Source organism: Xenopus laevis, chromosome 4L (genome assembly GCF_017654675.1).
Source record: "Xenopus laevis strain J_2021 chromosome 4L, Xenopus_laevis_v10.1, whole genome shotgun sequence".
In the NCBI taxonomy this organism is placed as follows: Eukaryota; Metazoa; Chordata; class Amphibia; order Anura; family Pipidae; genus Xenopus; species Xenopus laevis.
The window spans coordinates 27,361,749-27,366,679 of record NC_054377.1 but is presented as its reverse complement, the minus strand read 5'-3'; positions in this window follow the sequence as shown (position 1 = coordinate 27,366,679).

Genomic DNA, 4,931 nt, shown 5'->3' with positions numbered 1-4,931 from the left:
AATGACTTAGGGGAGGGTGTTGTAAGTAATGTATCAGTGTTTGCAGATGACACAAAATTATCCAGCCCAATTAATTCCATCCAGGATGTGGCATCCTTGCAACATGATCTTGACAAACTGTCAATCTGGGCAGCTAAGTGGCAAATGAGATTCAATGTTGATAAATGTAAAGTCATGCACCTGGGATGTAAAAATATCCAAGCCACTTATACCCTTAATGGGACTGCACTAGGCAAATCCATTATGGAAAAGGACCTTGGAGTCCTTGTAGATGATAAACTTGTCTGTAGCAAGCAATGCCAGTCAGCAGCATCAAGGGCAAATAAGGTCTTGAGCTGTATTAAAAGGGCCATAGAGTCACGGGAGGAGGGGGTCATTCTTCCACTGTATAGAGCACTTGTAAGGCCCCATCTAGAATATGCCGTACAGTTTTGGTCTCCATCACTCAAACAGGACATTATTGTATTAGAGAGGGTACAGAGAAGGGCAACTAAGCTGGTAAAAGGTATTGAAAATCTTAGCTATGAGGAAAGACTGGCCAAATTGGAGATGTTCACGCTGGAGAAGAGGCGCTTAAGGGGTGATATGATGACTATGTATAAATATATAAGGGGATCATATAATAATCTCTCTAATGCTTTATTTACCAGTAGGTCTTTCCAGCTGACACGAGGTCACCCATTCCGATTAGAAGAAAAGAGGTTCCGCCTAAATATTCGGAAGGGGTTTTTTACAGTGAGAGCTGTGAAGATGTGGAATTCTCTCCCTGAATAAGTTGTACAGGCTGATACATTAGATAGTTTTAAGAAGGGGTTGGATGGCTTTTTAGCAAGTAAGGGAATACAGGGTTATGGGAAATAGCTCATAGTCCAAGTTGATCCAGGGACTAGTTCGATTGCCATTTTGGAGTCAGTAAGGAATTTTTCCCCCTCTAAGGCAAATTGGAGAGGCTTCAGATGGTTTTTTTTTGCCTTCCTCTGGATCAACTGGCAGATAGGTAGTTAATAAAAAAAAAAAGGTTGAACTCGATGGACATGTGTCTTTTTTCAACCTTACTTACTATGTTACTATGTTACTATGTAGATGATGATGATAATAATTCCCCTTTCTCAATAGTAAGGGGGTTATTTAGTAAACTTCAAATGCAAAAATCATGAAAAGTTCGTGATTTTTTTTTTTATAAAAAAAAAAATCAAAAAAAAAAATCAGACTTTTAAAAACTCACTAATTTTTCTCAATTTATTAAACCCAGAGGATGGAAAAGTCTGAATCGGTTTCGTGCAATACCCCGAAGTTTTCTGGTGAAAATTCTGAAAAAATCGTATGAAAATATCCGAAAAAATCATGAAAATCTGATTCTTTCGGGGCGGAGCTTGACAGCTCACAAGATGGACGCAGATTAAATGCGCTCCGACTAACCAAGACCATCTCCTGCTAGTTACGACAGGCACATTAGCACAGGGGTGAGCAAAACCCATGTGGTCGAGACGCTGAGGCATGGGACAGAAAAAGAACCCGAAAAAGGAGACCAAAAAGGTTACCGCATACTTTGCACAACGATCACGTTCTCCTCTACGGGAGTCACCCCCCGCCATTTTGGAACAGCAGTCGCGAGAGCCTTCGCCTACGCAGACGGCCATGTTGTCCTCGGGGGTCGATGCAGCTCCCGCTTCAGCGCAACAAATAAAAGAAATGCTGACAGAGCTGAGAACGACTCTCCAGGGAGACCTAAAACAACTGGCGACTGATCTCAGGCGAGAAATCCATGATATCGGCGAACGTACGGCCCACATTGAGGAAAAGTTGGGAGAGTTTGCTGAGGCCCACAACGACCTCGTGGAATCCTGCACGAAAGTACAAACCGAAGCCGACGCACTCCGTGATAAGGTAAACGACCTCGAAGACAGATCGCGTAGGAATAACCTGCGACTGAGAGGGATGCCGGAGGCAGTCCAGGCTCCTGACCTAGAGACTTACCTTACCGGCCTACTCAAGGCGATACTGCCCGATGCGCACGCTTTGGAACTATCTATAGACCACATTCATAGAATCCCCAAACCCAGGGCAGCGCCAGAGAAGGCTCCCAGAGATGTAATTGTGAGACTTCTGTTCTTCCAAACCAAGGACAAATTATTGGCCTCTGCCAGACAAAAAGAGAATTGGCCACCAACTTATCAACAGATCGAGATCTACTCTGATCTTTCCAAAGCCACGCTTTTGAAACGCAAAGCTTTCCAGGAGATTACAGTTTTACTCCAACATAATATTCCATACCGTTGGGGCTACCCGGTGAAACTCATCATTCTCCGCAATGGGACACCGACTACACTTTCATCTCTCGATGAAGCAAAGAAGGCGTTGGCTAGATGGAACATCCCTATCCCACCTGCGGAACAACGCCGCACCAGAAGAGATTCGCCTCACCCCACACCCAGCAAAGTCTCTAAAATATGGAACACTTCCTAATGGCTCCCCTCACAAACGTAATCAGGCATTACACGATGCCTTCCGCGTGAAAGCTGATGTACTGTTTTATCAAGAAACTCATTTTTGCAAACTCAAACCACCATCTTTTCTCAATAAGAAATTTCCCCATAGCTGTCATGCCTATTTGCCCAATAAAACCAAGGGAGTATCTATCCTCATAAGCGCTAGAGTGCCATCACAGTTGTCTAAGGTGGTCGCCGACCCCTCGGGCCGTTACCTGCTATTACAGTGTACACTGGGTAACACGGATTTCACCTTAATTAACATTTATGCCCCAAATGACCACCAAAAACAATTTTTATCAGCCACTCTAACGAAATTGGCTCGCCACAAGAAGGGCAGGTGTATAGTCGCTGGGGATTTCAATACAACGCCAGACCCCACTATGGATGTCCTTAGATCCGCCACACTCTCGACTCCCCTGTCTTTAGATGCCCAGGCGAGGAGGTTTAGAGAAACCCTGCATTATCATGCCCTTATAGATGTTTGGAGCGCTAAGAACCCGGGAGACAGGGAATTTACCTATTTTTCCCCTAGGCATACCACCCATACGCGAATAGATCTTATACTAGCAGATCCCCAAACCACAGCACAAATTTCCAAATCATGGATAGGCCTTAGAACCTGGTCAGATCATGCCCCTGTGTGTGTGGAGCTCTGGCCATCCTATAATAAACGATGCATTAGTTCCTGGAGACTTAACGAATCATTACTGAATAAGGCAGAATTTAAACAAAAGATAGAAGATAAAATTAGACAATACTTCCAAGAAAACACAAGTCCTGATATGGACCCCCAAAACCTATGGCTGGCGCATAAAGCGGTCATTCGGGGTGAATTAATCTCTTTAGCCAAAGCCTGTAAATCCCAGGGAACTAATCAGCAACTCCACTTAGAGCAGCAGCTCCGGCAGTTGGAACATCAATTTCTGACTCAACCTATCCCTGAAATCCAACAACAGCTATCTGAGACCAGAAATAAGCTTAATGATCTTTCATTTGCCAAAACACAACATAGATTGAAGTTACTGAAACGGTACTACTACACTACAGGAAATAAGGCCGATAAACTTCTAGTCTCACAATTAAAGCATAGACAAGCCAAGACACGGATAGCTTCTATTTCGACCCCCCAGGCCAAATTAACAGACCCTAAGAATATAGCTGACCAATTTGCATCCTATTATTCTAAATTATATAACTTGCAAAACGACCCCTCTGAATCCCAGCCCACGCAAGAGACAATCCGCCAATATCTCGCGGGCATCCAACTTCCACGTCCCACTCCCCTACAATTGGAATCCCTGAACCAAGATATTACCCAAGAGGAGATTGAACAGACCATTCTAGGTCTTAAAGCTGCTAAATCCCCGGGAGAAGATGGCTACTCCAACTTATATTATAAGCAATTCAGGCACGTTTTGATACCCCACTTAGCCAGGCTGTTCAATAATATCAAGGACACTGGTTACATTAAACCTGAGTTTCTCTTGGCACACATAGTGACAATTCCGAAACCAGGCAAATCTCCTGACTTATGCCAAAACTATCGCCCTATTGCATTATTGAATACCGACCTGAAACTCTATGCCAAGATTCTAGCGTCCCGACTTGCTAATGTGCTTCCATCCTTAATTGATAACGACCAGGTGGGTTTTATTCTGGGGAGGCAGGGCTCAGACAGCACGAGACGTTTTCACACTTTGTTGCATATAGTTAAACAGACCAAACAACCCACAGTCCTTCTTTCTTTGGATGCCGAGAAGGCGTTCGACAGGGTCCACTGGTTATATATGAGGGAGACTCTGAACCACTTTGCTTTAAGCCCAGAATTCATCCAGGCAATACAACCCCTCTATTCTACACCATCTGCCAAAGTTAACATTTCGGGGACCCTTTCGGACGCCTTCCATATTACTAATGGCACTCGCCAGGGGTGTCCGCTTTCGCCTCTTATATTTGCCCTTATGGTTGAACCACTGGCACATATAATTAGATCGAACCCAGATATTAGTGGCCTAGCTACCCAGGCAGGGGTTCAGAAAATAGGACTCTTTGCGGACGATATTTTATTGGCATTAACCAACCCTACAGTTACCATACCAAATGTTTTGCACTGCCTTCAAAGGTTCCAACAGGTCTCCTGGTACAAAATAAATACCTCTAAGACACAGGCACTACCCATAAACATACCGCAACCAGCCCTAGATGCTCTCAAACACTCCTTTAACTTTGAATGGCGAGATTCGTATGTTACCTATTTAGGGGTTAAGTTGCCAAAAAATCTTGATGCTATTTACAGGTTGAATTACCAGCCATTGTTGCACAAGGTGATCCATGACTGTGCCAAGTGGCGAAATGAACATATCTCATGGCTGGGCCGCATAGTGGCAACCAAAATGGATCTTCTTCCCCAAATTTTATACCTATTCAGGACTCTACAAA